This window comes from Bombus affinis, chromosome 8 (genome assembly GCF_024516045.1).
Source record: "Bombus affinis isolate iyBomAffi1 chromosome 8, iyBomAffi1.2, whole genome shotgun sequence".
NCBI lineage: Eukaryota > Metazoa > Arthropoda > Insecta > Hymenoptera > Apidae > Bombus > Bombus affinis.
The window spans coordinates 4,384,199-4,410,591 of NC_066351.1; the positions used below are offsets into that span (position 1 = coordinate 4,384,199).

General features: G+C 37.3%; 1 long non-coding RNA gene across 1 annotated transcript; it reads right to left on the bottom strand.

Annotated features, from left to right (window-relative positions):
* Positions 1-19,340: 19,340 nt before the first annotated feature.
* LOC126919821 (uncharacterized) lies at positions 19,341-26,004 on the bottom strand. Its single transcript, XR_007711776.1, has 3 exons — positions 22,343-26,004; positions 19,933-22,271; positions 19,341-19,841 (listed from the first exon to the last, which is right to left on the bottom strand). It is a non-coding gene; the product is annotated as an uncharacterized LOC126919821 (long non-coding RNA).
* Positions 26,005-26,393: the final 389 nt, after the last annotated feature.

Consider the following 26,393-nt stretch of genomic DNA (forward strand, 5'->3'; position numbering starts at 1 on the left):
TGCGCACGTACGACAGGTAGAGAGGTCCCAGTGGGTACCACCTGCGCTCACGCGATCCACTTTCGAAAACAGCGCCGGCATTACGCCGGCTCGATTGTCAACGAGCAGCACAAATGAAAGTCAGCTGCCACTTAATGAGTTCGATCAGACCAGCGTTCCCTTTCGCGAAACCGATGACGATCGTGTCATTATCGTTCGTTTTTAACAGAAAAGGGTCGCCAACGGTCTCCCTCTGATTTGGATGAAACTTTGTAGGTTCGAAGAATAGCCAAATATGCCTGCGATAACTCAAATTTAAAGGGTGAATCAGACACCCTCAAAAGTTTGATTCCTAAAGAGATAACTCGGAAGTGGTTACAAGTAGAAAAAGGTTTCATTAATAAAAATTGAATGCTTTTTATCGCGTTAGAAGAAAATCTAACTCAGAGTTTCTCCTGGGCATTTGAGGTTAACGTTTAGGTGGAGACTTGGATGAAGGCGTAGGTGAAAGTTTTGATGGAAGTTCAGATAGAGGTTTGGGTGAAGCCCACGTACTATTTTCCAACGTAGTATCCAATAAAGAGTTTCGAATATAATTGTGGAAGTTTTAAAATCATTTCGAGTATTGTTCAACATTTCAACATTTAAGGAATGTCTACACCACAAAACAGTTACGTGTCATTAGTTGAAGATACGTATTGCGGAATCATGGATGGAATTCGAAAAATCTCGGTCGTTGAGTTTTGTCGATTACTCGGGATCGAACGCAGCCGAGCCGACAAGCGATTATCGACCTCGAGCAAAAAGTTCGCACGCGAGACCTTTAATTACAACGCTTGTAAATGTCAACGAGTTTCACGGCTCGATTTCGGGGATCTGCATTCTCCAGATACCGGCGCGCGATCGTCAGATCGTCTGACACCAGCGGATTATAAATCACTCGGCCATTTCGAGAGCCGAATTAAACACGCTGGAATGCTATAATTCGATTCTATGGATTTAAAACGTATCTTCTTGTCCGAGAGGATCCCGTATTAATCCGGTGAAATATCATGCCGGTTGCTCAAGCGTCTCGGTGATTAACATAAGCTTTCGTTCATTGACAAATTCAAGACGGCAACGAGAACTCTGCCATGAATAATCTGTCTGTATAGAAATGCGAACAAGTTGCCAGACACCGGATGAAATGTTGATAATTTCGCTGATACGCCTTCGATGTTTTTAGATCTGCTGATGAATTCGAAAGTTCTTTAATTCTCTTTAATATTCTCGAATATTAAACTACAAAAATTTCATCTCTATATAGGTAATATTATACCAAGATATATATAATAACATCATTGAATAATTACTGTTAGAGCATTCGAAGCTTTATCTAGATCTTCGTTCGCATTTTGAACGTAAAACTAACTAAAATGAAAGATGTTGAATCTTTGAGTGGTTCTAATTGCTATATGTGATTGTATATGTATGTAATTATTTATGTATTCAATGATAATGTGGACAGCTGAAGATAATTTGCCATTTATGTGACATAATATGCGCATATACGATATTTGAATGTAGTTGGAAATTCTTGTATGTGGTTATAATTTGATTAGAGTTCGTTATTCGTCGATGCCGTGATTAGTTTATTATTCGATACAGAAACGAAGGTCCACATGTTCTAATTGCAATTATTCAACGATGTTATTGTATCTTAATTATAACACAGTTTGCTCGTCAAAAACTTTACGACCAATTTTTATCGTTACCAGACGACCAATTTTTATCGTTACCAGACGACCACTAGACAACCAATTCGCTTAATTACAAAGGTATGCCGTTCGCGCTTGCCATCGTTGAACTTCCACATTTGACCCAACCACTTAAAACAACAAACTACTTCTGCCACGCGAACTTTCGGAATATTCCAATTGCCAATGACCAACCACTTTGATATTATAGTATTGAGTAACAGCATACATGGTATCGAAATAACATATCTGATCGATGATAAAAATCTCAATGTTATTCGATCACAGAACTCAATTGCTTATGGAATTAAAGGGATGATGCTTTTAAAAGAATAACAGAGACGGCTACATTTAAATTCGTAGAATCTTGACACTTACCCCGTTATGACTTTCAGTCCGTCGTATGTAACGGTATGTAGCGTATAGTAGTATACACTGTGTGCAAAAAGTATCTATCAATAAGCTCGTTTGTTTCCAGGGTGAAAGCGATGCTTTCGCATATAGAGAGGTACGAAAGGCAGTAGAGTGCCTTCGTATGTGGATATCATGAAACTAGAGGGTGCACTCACCGGATGAGGCAGCTAATGACTCAATTCCGAATACATTCGGTTTGTCGTTGTTAAACCACCGTGATTCACCGGCCGGTCACGCTCAATGACATTATTATGCAGCGTTTGTATCGGTCGAAAGAGGCCAGGCGATGGTGGAGCATGTACTTACAAAGGCACGAAAGTTGTCGAGGCCATTGTGCGTAGACGTACTCACGCAACCTAATGCATTATCTCACGCAATGGAACACTGACACCCCGTTTGTGGTCTTCTCTGCGGCGTAAAGAGCCACACAAAGCGACGGGTGGACGCGCGGCACTGCCTACGGAAAACTGATAAGCTGCTGGAGCCTCAAAAGGGAAACGAGTTTTGTTTGCTACGGAATCGAAATCGGTTGCCCTGTCTTCCCTGCTGTTAAGACTAATGGGTGAACGCGTTTCTTGAACAGTGGATTTTTAGCGGCTTTAAAACGTAGTTTAAAACGTAACAGTATAGCGTAGTTATTGAAAAGTTGAAACGTAAAACAGAAAAAATAAAAAAAAGATTTCTTATCTTACTTTTATTTATTTATTTATTTTTTTTTGATTATTGAGAAAGGATGTAAAAAGCGACAGATGCTAGAATAATTTAATTTGGATTTTGAATAATTTAATTTGGAACCTAATTGACGACTGTAGGTGCCGTAGAGTTCTACTGAAAGTATGAATATATCATTTGAAGAAGTTTATGTAAATGTTACGGGACTTGAACGTTGATTTATAGAATTCAAGACTGATGATCTTTCACTAGAGAATAAGCCGGGAGAAAGGCCAGGAAATGCCATTGACAATAATGTTTAAAGAGAGATCATTGAAAATAATCCACGTCAAACGACAAGGAAGATAATATTTCAAACGAAACTAAGCCGAAACGAACGAAAGTAAAGAAAATGAACAGATAGTTCCGCATCAGTTAAATAGCATGTGGAACCCAAGACGAATGGAGATACATAGTCACCTTGCTTCAAAGAAAGAAAGAGAATGTATTAAAATATAGAGTTTTCTCACAATCTCTCAATAGTTCCTCGATCTTACATTTATCGTATTATTTTATTAGCTCAAATTATCATTTTTTTAAATAACTTAAGCAATTTTTACAACGCTTAAATGTTTTTTAATTTCTCTCTATGCATTTAAAATTGAGAATTTTATATGCATCGATCCAATAGGTGTTTAATTTACGAGAGTGTCTTCGTAATTTCATAACAGATAAAATCCAGAACAATAATATTAAACTAAAGCAGTATCTGAAGAGAGTATTAAAGGCGAGCTATCATAGATATCCGATGGGAAAAACAAGTTGGTTAAGGGAGTGAAGATCATTTTGAAACATACTCGTTTGTAACCTCGTCTACGGACCATAGTATGTCACTGTGACGTGCTATGTTAAAAGGCATTACAATGAGGTTCGAGCTTCCTTGTCGTATACAGGCATGACGTTCTATGGACCCGGAACGGAATAGTGTCAACTATTGGAAGGTAGCTTAAAGGTGCTTGTTGAACTCGTCTGCATCACAATGAGCTGAAATTCTGCGTAGACTACTGCAGCTCGTATTAAAATACTCTATTCGTGTTTCGCTATACAAGATTATAATCTACTCGAGTACCAAATATTACAGTACCGAACTTACAGCCTAAAATTATAAGCATAAACAAGGTTACAACACAGAACTGTAATACGATAATGTTCGTCTATGCGCATTAACAACTTTTCCACTCTATTGTTTCCCTCTTTCGTTCGCACGATCAGTCAAAGAGCTAGTATTATACAATCCGCTTGATATATAATTTCAAAACGGGAAACAGCATCTGTTTGAAATTCGATCGAAAGAAACATTTCACATTTCGTGTGCACCGCAATGCAATTCCAATGAAGCCCTAGCGATTCATTGTCATCCAGCCATCCCGATAATACATATTTCATAACGAGACGCGATCCGGAGCCTCTCTCTACCGCAGGCTGTCGTAAAGCCGCAGAAAAACGGCTGGCAACGAGCCGAATGGCAGCGTAAAACAAATAACAAATATCGCTACCTGCGTCGAGGTGATCGTAATATTTATTTCTTATCATTGGTGTAGCTGAATGTATCCTAGTGTAACATCGACCGCGCTGGACCTCACTGTAATTAAATAACTCGGTATGAAGTCCGGAGAACGAGCCATGAAGAATGAGGTCTCTGATGCGAGCATATTACGATCCTTTTTTCAAACGATACCGACGCGGTGCTCGCCATTCATGGTTAAAAAGTTTCACGGTTCGTTCGTTTAAACGCTGCTCGAAAGGCTTGGTCAGTCAACATAACGCGAAGTTACATAAACTCACGAAGGGAACACACTAGCGTTACATCGAATTCCCTTCTCTCTTGGACTGTTGCTTCTGACTCACACCTTGTTACGACTAGTTAATTGTGGATTATTCCTCGTGACAGCCGGAATTAAACGAACTGTCCAACAGCACGGTCCGTCGATTCGGTGTTACGGACCTCACCTGACGGTGAGAGATCAAAAGAGAACGAATCTCAATAGCGCAGCCTTTCCCTGTAGCCTTCTCACACTTTCGATTATCGTTCGACAGGTTTTTTATTCCATTTTGCTAGAATGCTTTGGTGAAATTGCTCGTTTACCTGTTTAAGAAATCGTGTTTGAAGCCACTTACGTGTTCGACATGATGTTCCGGCTTGTTCGAGTGGGAGGAATGATACGGTGAAACTGTATGCGGAGTATCTTTTTTTGTAGTTACACAATGTAGATCTTTGTTTAAGTAGAATGAAGTGACGGAGGTGTATATTTTTCACCGTAATCCTTATCTGTTTCTCGTTTTCACAACTGTTGATTCGATACAGTAGTAACAGTACAATATTAATACAACAAATGATAAATATTGAAATTTAGGAATTCTCTGAAAATAAGGAAATGGAATTTCTGCTTTCTTACATTTATCGCGATATATCAAATTGTAGTATATGCAATTAACGAGGATTAAAAAATAGAAATTTATTTGATAAAAATTACAAAGTTACGAAGAAATGTGCTTGAAAAATAAAAATTATCAAGAATATTCGACCATACAACCTTTTCTAGTTGTTCGCTTTTGTAAATATATTTAGGACAGTCTGTTCTCTTCCCTGACAAGTTTAAAAAGTTACATCGCAAATTATTTGCAAATATTTTCTGCAAATTAATAAAAAATACATACGTCCCCAATACGTAATATTCTCAACAACAGTATGAAGAAGGGCATGAAAATTAATAAGAGTGTTCCAGAAGGATTAACCTTAGAGAGAAACAAATGGATGTACCAGAAAAGGCGGAACGAAAAAAAGATAACTCACTGGGAAGGCAGAGAGTGTAGGGGTAAAAAAATGGCAAACAGCTGAAAAGAGAAATGCAGAACACACTGAGGTGGGGAAGATGCAATGTGAATGTTGGACGCATCAAACGTACCGCTGCACGGTAGGAAATGCATTTCGGACTTGAATGGTAATGCGGAGGGAACAAGTTTTCGTTTTATGTTGACATAATCGCGTTTCCTTCCGCTGTCATGGACGATTCAACCGGGTCGCATAAGACGTAAACCTCCACCATGGGCCAAAGATCCTTGTAGTCAGTTCCAAAAACTATGTAAAACGTCCACGGGATCTGCATTAAGATGTACTAATTATCATATTCGTTATAAATATGATAATTTAGTATACATTGAATCGACGGTGTGGCAAACGTAAAAAGAAAAGAGATTAATCGGTGGGCGTAAAAGGAACTTTGTAAATGAAGCCTCGCGAGTTTTTATAGAATAAGAACGAGACGTGTTTTTAATATAGGATTCGACTGGTTATGTTTCACATCATATTCTTTTTTGTGCTATAGAAGATTGTGTCTTACTAACTCATCTTTTTTTAAATTTTCTTTTCACTATAATTTTTCCATGGTGATATCAGAATGAATTACTTTATTTTTTTAAATAACTCAAAATATTATTGAAAAGTAAAGAACATTAGCATAGAAAATATAAGAGAAACATATAAATACACAGAGCATCGTTAAATTCAATTCACGATTCAATGATCATTCAATTCATGATATAAATACTTCTCATTGCTTTCATTGAGGCCTCTCATACGTTTTCTTTCATACTAAGGATATTTAAATATTTTTTCATACAACTTTTATCAAACTGATTTTCGGAGAAATAAATTCTAGTAGAATTAAAATCTTCGCAATAAACCATCATAAACTCTATATGAAGTACTCAAAGAGTAAACGCAAAAAACGCTTGGTACATTCGATATGAAGTCGAAATGAAGAAGAAATGACATTATCTAAAAATATATCAGAGAAAAATTTCATCATATCTGGGTTAAATATTTTCTACGTTCTTTCTTGAACACTTTGTGTATAATCATCGCTTCAAACTCGGTTTGCGTGTAAACCATACGCATCATCTACAACGCACTTTTCTCATCCGTTGTTTTGAATCATCCTTAAAATTCCCACAGCGGCCACGTGCAGAAGAAGAATGGACGATCGTGTTGAAAGAGGAGAAACGATCACGAGGGGTTAGTTTAAGGGCCTGGTGGCACGAGTCAAGTGGAAGCTCGTTGCCGCAATTATCGCGGAAACGAAACGGCTCCGAGAAGCCATGCGACGCACGCCACGTAAACGAGCAGAAAATCGAGGAACGTCGGAACGATAGTCGGTGGACGGAATGCGTCTCCGTTTTATGGAAATTAGAGGAAGGAATGCGCCACGCTAGAAGAAAATTGCCGTCGCAGGAACTCGCACTTCCATGGAAGTCGATTGAATCTGCTCGAGAGTTGCTTCCTGCTGCGTCGAGAACAATTTTACTTCGTCAAAAAGAACGATGATTTTATTGTTATTCTTCTTCGTAGTTCTCACGATATCAGAGATATTTAATAATTTTTTAACATTCTCATTGATAAATTTCTTTTCAAGGAAACAAATGTTTTGTTTTTAAGTAGGAACAATTCTGAAATATATAACAAAAGTTTCATATACATTTAATCAAACCAATGCTAAAGTAATACTAAAAGGTATCCTTAAAAAGTTTTAATTTCATCGATCATATACTTCAAGGGATTAAAGATTAAAAATTTGAATATGAAAAATTTTGGAAGGCATAAGAGAAGTTTGATGAATATTAATTATATAGCCAGCAGTGTTTATGGCAAAGATTTAGAATGATGAAAGACGGAGATACTTGAGCTAATTGATTCGAAAAAAAGGACGCTGCCAATTATCTTCGAGTTTAAAACACATCACGGAGTGCAAAAGGCTGGCAATTAAAAAGAGTTTACGACGTGGTGCGAGAACTGAAACGGTTCACGATGAAGAAGAAAAAACAGCCTCCAGGCTTTCTGGCGCACGATATTGTCCCATGCAAATTGAAGACATTATAGAACGGCTGAAAAAAGCGGACGATGAGGTAACTCTTGGGTTCTGGAACCTAAGATCTGACGTCGTCTTTTGGCTGACGTCTGTCGACGATGAAATAACTTTATAGACCCTTTCAAAGGCCTCTGTTCAACGTTCCAACCGTTCCTCTTCTTTCTCTTTCCTCTTTTTCCTTTGATCCGTGCGACGCATATTTAAATAGTGCGTTTCCATTGCAGTTTTTATACATGATACTGTATGACATTAATTCTGGTATGTTACGTTATGAGAAAATCATTCGTTCAAGTATTCGTCTGTACGCAAATAGCGTTTCGTCATTGAAATATAGTTTACGATCTAGTATTGAGTGTATCATAATTTCGAGGAATTCTTAATCATCGATAATGCATTACGCCTATCGTATTAAACATTTTTATGGAAATTTCTAAATTCCTCTAACATTCCAAACGAATATGTCAATATAGAGTTTCACAGTGAGCAACGTTAATGCTACGATTGATCATTTGTGTATTAACTTTTATAAAGGAAGAAAGATTTAATATTTTGTTAGACGCTGCCCTTATCGAATGACTTCTTTCAAATGTTGAAGCGTGTCGCATTTTGCTTTTTTCTAAATATTCTGTGTGCTTATATTGCCGCGTTTTTCTTCCAGGCGTTGTTTCAAAATTTGTTTAAACACTGTTCCTTAAATAATTACACATTTAAATTTAGTGCTTCGTCCCATTTGTCTTGCTAGATACTTTCGGAACACGATTGCTTATTGGAACTTTCAAAATTTTCTATTCTCGTATATTCATGAAAATATTCGAATATTTTTCACCGAACAGCGATACGAAGTCCACACCAATCATCCACGGAATAAATACTTTGTAACAAGCTGGAGATATCGTAGAGGACGCCGCGCCGCACTAAAAAACACAGGGGGTCTGTAGCCACCCTTGGCTTCGTTGTGACTGAAGATTATTCTTCGTATGTGAGTCGCGTCTGGTCCCTTCATTAGAATAATTGCGTACCGCAGGATGATTAAGTACTCCCTGCGCATGCTTAGACGATGCGTGTACTGTGTACATCGCCTTTTCTTCGAGTGGGCATTGATGTCTTTTTGTTACAAAATACAGCATACGAGTTACGTACGTGTTAGTTTCTTTTCGATGCTATCAACCCCCATGGAATGAGATCACATTGTTTCTTGTAAATTATGTACGTTAATTTATGTACCTTAATTCTTGCGAAATACGAAAATCTAGAACAGTTTCTTACGTTTGATAGTGAGAAAATCTCAAGAAACGATGACTTTTTTTTTAGGAAGTTTTACGTATTCGTACTTTTAGTGTTCTCAGTTAAAACGTCATTTCATGATATTATGCAATTTATTCGCCTATTTCAAATATAGGAAAGATACTCGTGATTAAAGTTACGGTAGATACGAGCTCATTTGCATGTAACAGTTGATCTGAACTACTGATATCATTTCTATTATTACCATTGTCTCGCGATGACATCAGCTCATTCACGAGCTATTGCAACGATGACCTAGTATGATGCAATTTTAATCAATGCCGGAAGGTTGCCTAGGCAAACAAAAATCCCTCGACTATGCTTGTAAAGACGATAAAAGAAAAAACTGAAACGCGCTTCGACACATGAAAGCGGTGCCCTTTACAATAGATTCGTTATACGTGTCATATTGTAAGCCCCGCATGTAAACGTTTCTTTAGAATTATACTCAATGAAGAAATGTGTAAATGAAGTGAGCTTTCCCACGAAAGTTTAGTCGTATCTATTTCAATTTGACTGAAGTAATTTCTACTCTCAGCCAATGAAACTGCTGATTTTCAATTAAATCCATTAAAGTTATGTCGTTTTTGTGGATATAAATTAACAGATCAATTAACATTTATTCCTTCCATGCTCTTAACATCAAGCCTCTCTTGCTCAATAATTTACGAACTAATGACGTTAATAAATCATCAAATTACAAGTTGCGGGACTTCTTTACGATTCTACAATTTTTCTACAACCAAATAAGATGATCAATTAACTTGTAATTTATAAAACTTATTCGTAAGATTACATGCAATGTATAATTTGTGATCTGTAATATTTCACTAATAATATTATTTCAATTGTGACACTCCAGTCGATATCGTATTAATTAATAACTAAATTAACAAAATCAAGTTACGAATCGACGATTCTCACGATATAACCACTTCGCCTATATCTCCTCTTTCACAGAACACCTTAAACTCTAATTTCTCATTCAACCCTACTCAACCTAGGCTACGCTTTCAATGACGCCATCTTCCCGCGAGAAAAAAGGAGGAGGCCCCATTAATTCTCTCCTTAAATCGTCGCAATGACGCTTCAGCCGCGATACAATGTGAAACCATAAAGATAAGTCGGAGCGGGACCCGCTCGGTACACCGTGTCATAAATTCCAACAAATACTTATTATCCTGTCCGGCGTGACACGTCCACGCACCTTCCCGACTGAATTCCAGGCGATCGCCGTGCAGCTGCATGTGCATCGGCCCGGTTGCAGCGTGCGCGCGCAAGAAATCCAGAAAAGTTTCACTGGGCTCGTTAAAAGCGGCCACTCGCGTCGTTGTTTGTTGCTTCCGTTTGTTCGTCCCTCTTCCTCCAACGTTCTACCGTCCTCTGGCAGTTGTCTCACTTTTACGTCCTGGTCTCGTCCGAGTGTCATTCCTTCCTTCTTCGCGTGCACAGATGCACAAACCTGTACAAAGCCTTTGTTTGTTAATGTAACGCGCTTCTTCTCCGTCTTCTTCGTTGTACACGCAACCGCCCCGCTCTCGATAGGCCCCTTTTATCCTTCGATGATGCGTTCATGTCCGGCGTCGTGTGTGGCGATTTTTCATCGCGAGAAACACTCAACCAGCATTGAACATTCTCAAGTTTTTCGGTTACCTGGGCTCTGTCTGCCGAAACGTGACGAAATTTATGAACGATGAATATGTCGGAGCAAATGACACGGTGCAGACAAAAACACGGATGCATGTACCTATGATGTTGGTGGAGGAATATAGAGCTAGAGTAAAGTAGCTGAGAAAGATTTGAAATTCTATTTAAGTAACAACGTTAACGAAGATCATGATTATACAAATTAATTCCTAATTGGATGATGAATTGTGAATTTTTGTCCGTTTTCAAGCACGATGTGATACAGCATCGAATAGTAATATTGCAAAACAAATATAATGATTTTCATGAGCCAATAAAAATACTAAACGTAGTATTTTTACAGCCGTGATGATACTGAAGTCGTTCTCTTTATGCCGCTTTACTGTATGCAGGAAACGGCTGAGTAAAGATTAACATTCACATTTGAGATCCGTTGGTTTTATTAGATGTAGAGTGGCAACGCGATGTTTACCGCTCGATCTTTCTCATCATGCATCTCTAATTGCGTTGCTCAGTAACAGTTACTCGATACTCCTACGATTGTTCGATCAATCTTATTCATATCATCGTTTTCAACAGTTATAATGAACACTTCAATATTCTTACATCTTACAATATTCTTACATTTAATATTATATTCCCAAATTTAGACGTTTTCATTCAGAACTGTTATACCTATGGTCTTGTCAAAAGGCAGAACACAAGAAATTTGAAATTGGATTTGATGACTCAATATGTTAAGTTTCTTCGTATCTGGTGGTGAAGTAAGTACGAAGTCCATAAAATTCCAAGAATGGATACCACGTTCGAGCATTCGCCAGATAGCGGTCAATTATGATCTCTCAGGAGCACCGTTCGCCGAGTGACACTCGAAAAGCACTGGTTCCAGTTACTTCTAACAACAATGTCTACACGAAAGTGCATAGGTCGAGACATTGTACCGTTGGACCACCTCGTCGCGGCAGACTACGAAAGTGTATCGTTGCCAACGGAAGACAGCCTGCCCCAGTGGCAAGTTTAACGTTTCATACACGAACCATAGAAATCACGATCTTTAAAGTCCTTTACGTGCAACATACGTCCGTGCTAAAGTGTAGCCTGACGTCTAGGTGGTCTCAGTGTCTCCTCGATCTCGAACCGGAGTCAAACACAGGCCACAAAAGCTTCCCTCGTTTCACGATCATGCTCTATCGTTTTGCTGTTATGAAATCGGACGTTCTTCCTGTATCGTATGATTTTATGGAAGATCTTCGCTCCAAACACGGTCCTCGATTTTCCCAGCCGTTTACCAAGATTGCACTTTCTTTATCGTGTTTTTCATTTTTTCTTTCTTTCTTTGTTATGAACGAGTGGTCGATGTTATTATCGATAGGATCTTACACACTGCTTATGTTTAGGGAAATCGATGAAAACGAAGAGGTAATTTTATGGCGTGGATTTGCACGAAGAGAATAAAAATAAGGCTAGTAAACGGAAAAGGAAAGTTGATTGCATGGTGATGGACGAGTCAATGAACAAACACACTCACTGCCAGTCATATTAGAAAACGAGCTTATTTGACTTTCTAACGCGGTGCATAAATTTCGTAAGATCTTACTCATTGTTTGTAACGGGAGTCGAAAGTTCATTGCATTCGTGATAACTTGAAGAACAATATGAATTTGGATGGATGTATCGATCTACGCTACGTAATTTTAGCTCATCTATATTCGCTTACGTGAATCATTTTTTTAATATTTATCAGTTGTTACATAAGAATCGTCGGTTCCAGAATTAAAAAAAACTGCTCTTACAATTTCTTTCCAAATAGCATTTAAAGAATTACCTATAAATGGACATCCTTAACCTTCTTTAAATGCTATATTTATGCAACTTTCGTACCATTTCTTTCTGAATTTAAATTTATAATCATTGGCTCATTAAATTTATAACAGACAATAACGAAGTTTGGAAATTTTTATGATAAATCTTTTTAATACTGAATATACGCGATTTATAATAAATTTCTTTTTTTATAATGTGGCTGATAATCGACACATAAACAAATAAGTATCGAACCGTTATACTCAGACTTTGCAGAAACTTCATATACGCTAACGTAACAGAAAATAATATATTTGTGCGTGCATAACACGTCTCCTTTCACAAAGGATATCTAACTCATATATCTTTCCCCATCGAAACACAATCGAAACTCTACCCTTCAAAGTAACAACATAAGGGAAAATAGGAAGGTAGAAAAGCCAAATTACAGACGTTTATCTTTTTATAACTAAAAGTAATTGAAAGTCATTTAAGATGAGCTAAAATGTAGCGTCGTGTTTTCAAGAGTGTAAGAGCTAGAATAGAAGATTAGGAACGTTCGGTTGGCGATGATAGTTAATCTTCATAAGAGAACCTCCAAAAGCAGAGAGATCATAAATTTTCCAGAAAAGATAGATGAGTATCTGACGAAGTCGTAGGCGGCCCGCTTATCACGGCTGCTTCATGAAGATGCAATGACGCATTAATGCAACGACACGCTTTGCATCAGCGATCATTTCCTTGCAATACTCCCGAAGGAGGCGTTGGGCGTTCCCGATCACGGTGGCTGTCGAGCGGACACCGACCAACGCTTCCACGTTCGAACTACACAGCGTTGCTGTTTCCAACGCGAATGCATCGCCAATTATTTAACATCCTTTTCCTTGTACATGAAATTCAGATCAGGTTTGTCCAAAGTTTGATTGCACGTATATACAGGATGTTGCCAAATATGTAGGGACTAATCGAATATTATTGAATAGAATATATCTTGAATGTTAATTAAATTTACAAATCTCATATAATGTAAAAAATAATAAATATTGAAATAAAAAGTATAATTATTAAGATAAAGAATAATAAATTTAATTAGTAGAAATGATAGAATTATTAAGAAATAACCATCAAGGCACGAAATAAAAAAGTCGGAAAATATCTGATCGTGTAATGTTTTCTACTTGTCTGCTTTTAATGATTCTGTATAAAGATATATGGATAGAAGCTTCTTTCTTTTCCTGCAATTTTCATTCTCATACCTCCGGTACAAATTTTCCATTTTAATTATCGATAATTCTAGCGTTAGTTGTCTCAGGACTGAATGAAGGTTAATAATATAATATTGGTTGAAAGCTTATTAAATATTTAAATCGCCACAAAATATGAACTACTGTACTTTTACGCTATAATCTTTAAGTAGCGTCTGCTGTCATAATTGTATGAAATTTGACGAATAAATATATTTAAGCAAATATGAGTACTTACTTCAACGATCAATTTGACCATAGTATTTACCTTCTGCTTTCTTTGTATAGAATAAAGTTCAACTTATTTAATGAAATTAGATGTAATATACGATATTACCTTGAACAAATGTAAAAAAAATTTAAAGAGAATAATAAGATTTTAATTCAGATTTTATTATGATTTAAGCATTTACTTAGTTACGAGTTAGGGTTATAAATATGACACCGAAAATGAAAGATATTAACATGTTAGTCATTACTTCGCGCGATGAGTCATATAACGCGCAAAGAAAGTAATATATTTACAATGCATCCGCTATGGCTATAAGAAAGACTGAATAAACAATGCTCTTTGTCAAGAAACCGTGCCAATCTGTCATTGCTGTTCATGAACTTTGAATTTAAAAAACATCGAGTATCTCGCCAAGTATAATTTATGTCGAGGGCAACAACCTATACTTTATAACTCACGTAAATCATCAGTGTATTCACTAAACTTGATTTAATGGCTAATTCGATTTAAGTAAGTACCTCGACCCATTTTGAAAATTAATTTACCAAGCTGGATCTTATTAAAAATCTTTCACCAGAGATATACGAAACTTTCGAAAGTATCCCACCTTTTGAATACTTTCACGTCGCAATTTGAAAAGTGACTTGGTTTGAATTGATTTTTGAATCCAAATTATTGGAAAATGGAGCTATCTTTTTATCAAAGCAATCCTCTTAATTATTTCTTGCTTTTTCATATCATCTATCCTACAAGTTATTGCTAACTCATTGTCACCTCTTCAATCTCAAAATTCATACATAAATTAATACACAAAACGATTTCTTTAATATTATTCGTTCTCCTTACGTTTCTTCAGCGGCTTGTACGTCGTATTATCGCGTTGGAGGACAAAATTAGAGCTGCTTCCTTGAAAAGGCAGCCATTAAGGAAAGCTCGTCCGCTAGTCGTGGGAAGGTTTAACGTTCCTTAGTTGTAGTACCGTGAAGAATCGTACAAAACGTTCGCAGTGAAATTGGTTTCAGGGCTCGCGTCGCACTTTCTCACCTCTTCTTTGCCCCCCTTTTAGCACTCGACCCCTTTGCTTCTTTGCCTGGTTGCTCTTCTTGTCCTTCTATTTCCGTTTCTTCTCGTTTCTTTGCCCTCCTTCCTTCACGCATGTCTCTCGACCTTGTTTCGTTTCTATCTTTGAGACGCTTAACCTTTAATGACGCGACGCTGTCAGAGAGCAATACATATCTGCAAGCAAATATACATGTGTATATGAGTAATGTTGGTCATATCAGCCGTATGTTGGTGCTTTCTCAGTTTGGAAATTGTAATGCGAGAGTCTCATGGACGTAGAAATTTCAATCGATGCACAACACATAGCATGAAATCTAGATTCAAAAAATAGAAAGGGATTTCTTTATGTTTCGTTATGTGAATCGTTGCATATGTATCTCGTGTTCATGTAATGATTTACGAGAGACTAAGAATCCTTCATGCTATTATTTTGTACTATTATTGCTTCGTATCTGATCGAGATCTGTTATAATTGAAATCGAGTATTCGAATCACCGATCACGTAAGCACGAGCTCTGCGAGAAAAGAAAGAACTAAAATGTGTTCTCTTTCACCTTCCACCGACCCAATTCCTCGTAGTTCAAACCTTTACTGCTCATAAATCTAAGTCAAATGCCCTGTAAGTTAAAAGGATACATATAAAATACGTTTTAAACTTCAATCCTTCCGTTAGAAATATTTAAAATAGGTCGACGTCGTTTAAAAAGGAAAGTCTTGGCTCGTAAATGTCTAATCCTCGGAAATCGGTCCTGCTAAATTCATCTCAGCGACCCCGTTTACAAAAAATGGTTGAAGTACGAGCTTTGAACGCGGAACAGGCGTTTTCAGAAACGGGAAGGTGTCGACAAGCCCGCTCGTTCATTATATCTTCACCGGGGTTAATGCACCGTCCACAATCACAAGATGCACGCACCTACGTGACCGGCTTCCACAAGCGTTGACACATCCTGTCGCGAGCCACACCTGCGATGCGATGGCTACAATATGTTTGAAAGCGTTACGATAAAATTGCGGGAAACGATCGGAGGCAGGAAGAAAATATTTGCCTCGTGCCGTTCTACACATTTTTTGGTCCCTTCGATCCTTATCCTGCACGCTAGAGGAATAGTGCTTCTATGGTGTTTCTGAGGAGAGTTTTAATCTGTTCTATGGAACAATTCACGTGTGTTATTTTTGTTGATTTCTTAATTGTAAAATATTCTATATTTTTCTCCATGCAATTGTACAAAGCGATACTCGCGTTTATTCTTTCCTTGTCTTTCATAAATTTTGTCAAAGTGTATAATTTCGTCCCACAAGTAACTTGTCAATTTATAAAACTCTTCCACTTCTATAGCACTGTTCAAAATCATTTCATTGCGTCTAACGAAATCCTCTTTTCACCTTTTATTATTTTAAAATTATTGTTTGGATCAGTTCTACGAGATATCAATTTTTGAAACAATTAATATCGTATCGAATTAATTAAGTTTCGTAAAGTATCCATTTAGAAGTTAACACTAAGCTTATCAGGTTCGGTCAAATGATCGCTTACAAAATTTAATTTAAAGTTTTACATTCACTGTTATTTCTTTCGTTCATCTAACTTTATGTAAATTCTTACATTAACAAAAGTCGAGAAACTGATTAATCAGATAATATATTGTCGGGCCTGGTAAGGTTAGTGTTAAGGGTAAAACAATTTTCCTTACATTCAGATGGAGTTATCTCTAAGGAAACGTTTAACTGCATTTCGAATGTAAAATCAAAAATATTTAATAAATTATCCAAGCATTCCACTTCACTGGAGAAGTTAATAAAGAAAGTTTCATTCTAGAAGATTATCGTCAACATTCTTGCATTTTGAAAAACATGTGCAACGTGAAGGTATGTCGGTATGTTAGTTACGAGTTTATCGCGTGTTCTTCTACAACCTTTATAAACGAGGAAAATGTACGAGATCGCTTCGAATGATACGATGCTAGCAGGCTGTTTATTACCTGTTAACGGGTGGCACTTCTTCATTCTTTCGATCATTCATGAGCTCATTCAACATCGCCATTGTCGTGCTTGCTACACCATTCAGCTCTCGTTTCACCAGGTTTTCCACCGTGAGCTCGAGGACGCTGACTGGTTTTTGTCACGCGCGGATCTCGTTAAATTCCATCGTCAGTCTGCTTTATCGAACCCTCGAACGAGATCCGCCAACTCGATCTTGCTTTACATGTATATTATATAATCTTGCCTTCGTGCTTCTGCCTTTCATCCAATGAACAATGTTTATAGTATTCCATGATGTTTGCAAGCTGTTGATAATATGTATGCAAAGAGCATGCTCCCAAATTTTCAAGAATAGATAGTTTATTTAGTTAGAATGTTAAAATCTTTATACCTAGTACATTGTACTTTGTTTGTAATAGATTCATTGTAAAAATCTAAAGAAAATTATTAAAGAAAGCTTTGTCTCTGCGACTCTGATATACGGATGTTTATGTAATTTCATATTTTTTACAAAGGAGTGTCTTAAGTATTTTACATATTTTATGTACTTTTGTATTTGTATTTGCGCTAGTATACTTTCGCACATTTATATGTATTTGTCATAGATTGTACTCTTCTATGATCTCAGATAATGATTCACCTGCAGATTCATAATTCTTAAGCAATTCGTTGGTCGCCTACATAAAAACCAACGATATATTTTCGACGAGAATATTTCCAATGAATTGTTCTTGAAATTCGTTCCTTTCGATGAATATTTCTTAACTGTTCCCCCACATTTTCAATATTTTTCGCTTCATCTAAACGCATACAACGTCCAGTTACAAGTTACAACGTTTTATCGATAAAACACGACAGTACGTCAGAAAATCTATCTCATCCTAATTTAAAAAATATTTTACTCGATATGGGACGAAAGTGATGTTGTTACACGCCCCGTTGCGACAGAAACGCTGGAAAATGGACGATAATGGCGGTCACGTCAAGCCGTTGATTAGAAGCGGCCAAGATTTTTCGACTTTCGACCATTGTGCAACCAGGTCGGATGAGATTGACGATACCTCGTCAGCAGTTACCAGTGAGACAATAGAACGTCTGATGCTCGCCTCCCTTCGATTTCTAAACACCTTCGGAGAACAACGGCATCGTCGTTCACGCCTACACTATCCATTGTCGTACAGGGGCCCCGATGATGACTCGTATACCGCGGAAACTGCCTTTCGATGGAGACCCGCTACTCATCCACGATATGTCAATACTCCCTTTGGAACTAACCGATGTCGTTCGATACGCGAAATATCTCGATACACGGAAACTGTCGACCGGATGATTCAGAACGATCTCGGCCACAGATCGTCGTGGGTGGTTCTTTGTTGCAAAATCGTACAAACTTTAAGGCGAAAATTTTAAGGCACTATTGAAGATTTCTTTTATACAATACAGTGACCGAAAATTCCGTAAAGACGATGTACATATTTTTTGGTAAAGTCTTATAATTATTCCATTCTAATGACAAAATTGTGTATAATAGCATTTTGGGAAAAACTAGATAAAAACATATACGTAGTAATGGTTTAGAATTGAAAGAATTGAAAATAATGATTTTATTTATCGACACGACAACGCTCCGATTCATACATCGAGATACAGGAAACAGTGTATTCTACACGTAAATAATTTTATGAAATGTTTATGCTAATTGTAGGCAATATAATTGCATTTGTGAATTATCAAACGCGGTAAACGAAGCATGCGCATTTATTGCTAACAAAAACGTAAATAAAATTTGATTTTGTCAATACTGAGTTGCATTTTTAACGTAATTAAAAAAAAATGGCAATTATGGACACTAATATGAGAATAGTGAAGAAATTATTGTTAATTTTAAATTTATTCTCACGTTTCTTAAAATAAATTTTGCTTTCGTTGTTACAACCGAAGTATATGTTTCTTTTTTTATTTTTCCAAAATGACATTATACATAAAATTCTCATTAGAATGAAACAATTATAAGATTTTTACCAAAAAATGTTAGTGGCCTTATGGAAATTTCGGGCACTGTAGTTTAATTTATTTGATTAATTTAGTAATTACGAAGCATTTTAAATTTCCTCCTCCTTTAGATAGTGAATAGCATAAAGTAAAAAATTACACCTACTGATATTAATACTAATATTTATTTAGAATAAGATAGAGTGAATTTAATGCAATAATGGAGTACCCCCATTAATGTGTTTTATTTAAAAATTCATACATGTGTCTGTTTAAAATTCCATATAGGATTACAAATAATGATTTCAAACAATCATAAAAAATTTTGTTGAATAATATTTTATTACATTTTACAAATTAGAATGTACACACGATCATGTCATAAGTTCTTAAAAAATGCAAGTACAATTACGGAATATTATATGCATAATATTTAAGAACACATGAAAAGATAAGATCATATTTAGAATACTAGTTGGACATAAGAAACGATTCCATTCTACATTTTGGCGTAATCTGCAACGATCAGAATATTTGAAACGTCGTTTCATTTGCATAATACAAAGTAGATAGGTGCAAACTAAGTAATCGAAGAAGTATGCAAGAAAATTCAAAGTATCCGTAGATTTTAATGCTAGGCAAAGTTCAAATGAAATTGAAATTTACGAAGACAGCGAGTTTTAAATCATCACGGGTTTACGGATACGCAATCGGGAGAATATTTCACTTACCACCGGTTGCTAGTTAGCGGATCTCTTTCGCAAAGTTTATTACAATCTTCGCGAGAAACACGGCGGAGAAATCTCATTTGAAACTTTTCACGAGCCATCCTCTCCAACGTTGTGTAGGAAAGTCGTTTCCGTTCTCCTTCTCGTAGGTTTCGGTAAAAGTTCTGGAGAAAATTCTCGTCAATTTTGCCACATATCATACACTTATAATACGTGACCATCTCGAAAAGTCCAAAGGATATTTCTTCCAATTACCATAATGTATCCACGATGAGGCCGAAAACTCCATTACCTCCTTCCACACAAGGAATCATTCTCTCTTCGTATATTACAAGCGAAAATTACTAATATAATCCTTCAACCCACACCAGCTGCCAGCCAAACATCAAGTTACGTCTTTCTCAAAATAGCAAACGAATCCTTTTTGAACCTTTCTTATCGATACGAATTTCATTCGCACCTATATTTACAGGGTGGTAAAAAAAGAGGGTGCAGAAGCGAATGAACGAAGTGATTTAAAAATCCTCGTAAAACGTAGCACTGGTCCCATTGCAGACAGGGTTAATTCACTGTCGGCGATGCGAGTCGGTTGTCGTTTTACGAGGCACGATCGTCATCGACTGTGAAGTGTCCGGGGACGAAATCGCTTTAATCGCGGACGGACGTTAAAGCGTGTCCCCAAAGCGGTTGGAGCACGAATTGCGTAGCGCGGCACGGTCGTAAACTGCGAAAGTCGTATTTCGATCGTCTGCGGTCTGGTAGGGCGCGCAGAATATGGACGCGGCGATATTCGAGCGTCCGTAGCAGCTGTCCGATCGGTGATATCGACGCCTGACAGGTCGTCAGGATCGAAGGGGGAACCGATCGGCCGCGTTTAGCGTGTCCGCGTGGCGTGGCTCGCGCGAAACCGCTGCGTATTTGCATAATAAAACAGCCTTCGGCCAGGTGATTCATCCTGATACACCGTCCGGACGACACTCGAGGCTCCAGGGGCCAGCGAACTCTTTACGACTCGTACGGAACCTGTCTCGCTAAGACACGAGTGCGCACCTTTTCTGCCTGGTTTGGGCCAGATGCAACAGAACAAAATCAAACTAGTTTGATCTCTTTGAGACGGTTCGAGTTTGCTCGCCGACCACGTGCGAACCTGACGTTTGTTACTGCATGTGGGAATTGTTTCGTGGATCGAAGTGGAATAGTGGTGCTTGTAGATGTTTGCGGTTATCGATAGCGAAGGTCGACTGAAACGTTGCAAGCGCTTGAGTGACAATATGACGGAAAGATGGCACTGAGTTGATGAGCTTTTATGTGGAGTGCTCTTCTGCTATGAAGTGAGATTGAATGTGATATTTAGTGATTTATGAGAGTGGAATAGAAATTTATTTATTCTAATCTTGTTAAAGTGGTGGATTTGTGTGTAGAAATGGAATAAAACTTTGACGTAATTGTTACGTACAGAGATATATGAAATTGTTTAATAGGAATTTGGAATGAATAATGACGATGTCATTAAGATCAGCTATATTGATTTTTTATCTAGCACAGAAACAAAAATAAATAGAAAACTGAAAAGAAAGTATAGTTAAATAGAAAAAATATTATGATAGGAATACTGTTAAAAATCTGCATCATTAACGTTGGAAATAATTTCGATAATCCTTAATTATACAGAAACTTCACAGCTGGATATCAGGAGGCTCGCTGACGTTCTTTCGTTATCCACAAAAGTATCTGAATAAAAATCGGAAGAAAAAAGTAGTAAATTGACTCGAATGCTTCATTAATTAACTGCAATCGATGTAGACTATCGCAAAAAAGCAGCAAGAGTTTGATTAACAAACGTTCCACCGTATCAAATTTTACCCGATATGCGATAAATTAAATAATTTAGAGAAAAACGAACGGCCTTATCAAACGGATGGCCACGTGCGAAGAAAAAAGCTGACTCTCATACGTAGATGGATCGCGATAGCGGATTAACTGGATCGATTGCGTAAAAAAGTGGATCAATGTAAAAGGAACAAAACCGAACCAGTTTCCCGTAGTTGCTCGCATTTTGAATCTATCTATGAACGTACACGTCCTTCACTATCTCTGACAGCTGCATTTTTTAAATCTTAACAATCTTAATTCATTAAATTTATTGAACAAAAATCCTCAACTAAACTCGAGACTTCTTCTACTTTCCTTCGAAAACTCTTCTCATAATATAAAATAAGAACAAACTATATACATTATTATCGACGATCTTTATAATGTAATATAATATTCGATAACATTGCCTAGTGCTCACGCCTCTATCTCTTTCACAATTAAAATTCACACCTTTAAAAAGCATAAAGTTACAGCTATCGTATATTTTTATGTGAAAAACGACCATAGTAATGTTACTAGGTGCGTTTTTTTTCTTTTTGTATGATATCCCATTCGCGATATTCTATGCAGTATCAATTCTCTTTTTCTAGTACAATTTTCTATTCAATGCAATAATTATATATTAACTAATATGGACTATTCTTTAACTAATAATTATTTATTTAACACAATATATAATGTACAGAATATAACATACGATATGGAGGAATCACTATATTCTATATATAATCTACTATACTCACTACTAATCTACTATATTCTATATATAATACTACTATAATCACAATACTATTAGCTGGTAAATTACTACGCAAGAGGATTTAGATATCGATAAAGATCTTCTTAATTTTCTATCCTGATACACATTACCTTTAACACACTCATTGTGGCTGTGAAATAATTGTAACAATATCTACCTTTCCTTGATCATCAGCCCCCCTTGGTGTTTTATATTACAGTCAGCAGAAGAATGATTAAATCCCCTACGTTTTCCACATTCAACTCCCCAAGGTATGCACGGTTCTATCCAATGAAAAGACTAACGACCACCCCTGGCACGCAGCAAGCCGCCGCATAATTCCGATATTTTCTACAGTGGTTTTACAGCATATCGATGCATCTATATAGCAACGTGTTCGTGGATAAATGCGCGACGAAGGCGAACAAGCAGGAACAAAGTCACTTTTATGCCCGACCCGACGTCCCTGGCGACGGAAGTCGAAGAACCGCCGGCAAGTTTTTGTCGAATTGGCCGAAGCATAACGAGTGCAAAGTGTTCCTCGAAGACCGCGGCGACGTGAATAACATTCTCCTGGTTTTCATTGAAAAAAGAAAGAAACAAGGAAGGGGGAGACTGGTTGCGAATTATTATTCCCTTTTGTTCGATCGCGAAGCGACGATCAATTTTCATCCGGACGAACGGATTCTGTAGGATGTTGCAGAAACTCGAGAAAGATTCACGTGGGCAACGTAACCCTTGGTATACGTTCCCTCTCTGTACTGAGAGGTCTATCAGAAGTCCATTAAGTCCTTTCGCTATGTGGGCACACGCACGTGGGACACGCGAACACGCGAGCGCACCCACGCGTCGCGTTTCGCGGATTCTCCAATCGAATCGCGATACGCGTTTATGGTACGTAGAAGAGGATTTTCTTATGCTCAAGGTGATCTTTCAAACGGTTCTTGAATCAGTGCTGCTGCGTCTTGTCTCGAGTTTTTTTTCACGGTCGACTGTGACAAATTAGCGTGTCGCGAGATTTTTCGCGGACAGAGTGAAGATACTTTTTCGGCCAACGTATATAGGTCCTTGAAAGAGCATACTGCGACAAGTGAATGGAAGTTTGTTTCTTGGAATAGTATCCAGTGATTCGAATGTATTGTCGTCGAAAGGTGAAATGTCGCGTCCCTCGGAGGATTATGAATAATGGTATTTTAATACAGTAGGTGTAGTGAATGTAGAAATTTGATACCTTTGTAGTTTCTTCTTTAACGATATTAACAAATAGTTTTCTACGTTATACGTGATATTTATGACTGAAATCGAAGTATAAACGTACCGGGAGGAAGCTCCACTTCAAACTGTCTGCCAGATAACGTGTAATACCATCTTACCCTTATCGATATGACTTAAAATTGTATTTACTCGTTTCTGCGGATATTTACAATGATATTGTATCGTTAAGACATGCTAAAAAAACGCGATCCATTGCCACCAAAATTTCTACATTTCCAAAATCCTCATCTTCGAATACAACGATCTCGTTTAATCGAAAAGTCAAGATTCAATTTCGTTACTATCGTAATTACTCAAAGCACATAGACCTGCAATTTCCATCGTTCCTCGGTGCAACCACATCCAAGAGAGGAACAAAAAAATCTAGCTAGGCGACGCGCTATTTCATCCCTCATGGTTCTCTGTTCAGGATCGATCGTACTTTCCAATCGACTTAATCTCGCGTAGGTGGTGTGCGCGCGATCAAGAAATTTGCTGCACGCCGGCCACGCGGACTCGACGATCATATCGAGCGAAAGCAACACGCACACCATCTAAGTTGCAAAGCAACGAGGAAGCTATTGACGATCGACAGGGCCGACGTGATCGTGGCGTAGCTTCCGGTATTACATTTGCGACTATCGAGCCTGAGATATCGACGGTGGCACGTATCGATATTATGCAGCAGGAGAAATACGAGACCGCATAGGTGTTCGGTCTCGCGCGCCAAGTGTACCAACGTCGTCGACGACCGATATCGACGTAATAAAGGATGTCGTCGAGACGCTAGAACAGGTAGCGACAGCTTCTCGATACCCTGTCTCGCGACTTCCCGATCGAATCGCGCTTAAATCACCTTTACGCGTGACTATGCTTGGAAATTTGACTTCTTATCATGACATTAGATGGTTATTGCGGTTGAATTGCTCTTGAGAGGTTTGCGAAGTGTGTAAGTGTAGTTTCTGCTTGAAATTTGCTGAAACTCTATTATATTGAAGCTTCTCCGATATACAATTTAAGTAAGTAAGAATATAGAATGGTGAAGATACAAGTTTGTTAATAGAATTACTGATCTGGAGTATGTCTCCAATATGGAATTGTATGTATAAACGATAATAATTAAGATAGTAGGATAAAAATAAATGGCACGTATAATTTATCTCTGTGTCCTTTTTCTAAAAATGATTTGTAGTAATTTTTTTATTTCATTACTATGGTTGTTCGTAACAAAACATTTTTTGTACGCTTCTATGTTAAAACGATTCCTATCAACGTCAGTCTACAGAAACAAATTTTACTTTCATAAAATTTATGGAACGTTTTGACAACGTTTGATGCTCTTAGAAACATTCGGAGACACGTTATAAAGAAGAAAAATATGAAATTCCTGATAGCGTACAGTAAGGGGCAGTTTACTTTATTCCTCAAAAACAACGAAGATGTTTCAGATTTCGTTTTTCCTCGGGGGCTCTTCAGATGTATTTACATCTCGTTGAAGTGAAAACTTCCTATTTTTACTAAATCACGCAACAACATCCACCGGAACAATGTAAACTTATTCACACCTACGCGAATATCACCGTAGAAATTTCGTTGCAAAAATCGGCAGAAACTCTCTCGAAACAGAAATGGCAGCAATGTGTATAGGAGCTCGAAGTAACTTCAGAAATTATAGAGCCACGATGGAAGTTTCCTGTCTCGGTTACATGCAACGTCAGTCTCGGTTCTCCGGACAATGGAGAAACATGGTTTCAAGGCTTCAAGAGTTTGAAACGTTTTAATGATATACAGGAACGAGACGAACGCGGGGGCGTACGGATCTCCGGTAAATTGATCTTTCTAACGACTAATCCGACGAACAGTACCGTCCTTTTTCCGCAGAAGGATCTGTGATCATCTATGGAAGCTTGTGCTCGACTGTGGCATTTCAGGTATCTACGAATGGAACACGACTTGCATTCCCATTAGCCGAGTTGCCTTGAACTTGATTCGATCGTTCTTTCGTGTCGCATGAGTTGCTCGAGCTATCGATTCATCGTTACGCTCAACTCGTTACCATCGTTTCATTGTACTTGTACGATAATACCCTTTGAAGTTTACTAAGGTTCAAGAATTGATTGATCGCTTGCGTGAATGGACTTCATAAAAAATGTAAGCTTCTTAGAAGCCAAAAGGGTCAACTTCACTTTTTATAAATTTTTTAATTTTATTATTCAAGTACATAATACATACTTAGTGTCCGCTATCTAAAAAAACAAATAACTTACTCCTATAAATTTAGTTCTCATCAGGAGATAGCACAAATAAGAGTTTCAAAAAATAATTCGATATTATGAAACTTTTGATAACGATAAATAAATCGATATGAGAGCGGTATTTGTTGATATGGATGAAAATGTTAGTAAAAATATTAATGTAACGAAAGAAGAGATTCTGTAAAAATATATAATAATACAAGTCTTTACGCAAGCTTTACGTAAAAATAGTAAGTTGTAACATTTTCAATGTTTTTGATACATCTAAAATTATGTCAACTTTATTTTTTGAAAATTATTTATCTTTCAACCTTCTTTACACAAAATGTCTCATTATGAATAAACCTTTCATAAAGTAATATATATTATAATTACATATATTCTATACTTTCTCTAATAAAATAAGTATTTCGAAAGTATTTGTTACAAAATTAACGTAAACGACTCTCGATGCTGCGTTGCTCTCCTTCGGAAAGTTAACGATCGTTTAACATACCATATGGAGGGTTTATCTTTCAACGCGCGTGATTTAAATACGCGCTCGCGTGGATATTAAAACTGTAACAAATTAGTCGTTGGTATGCGATACGACG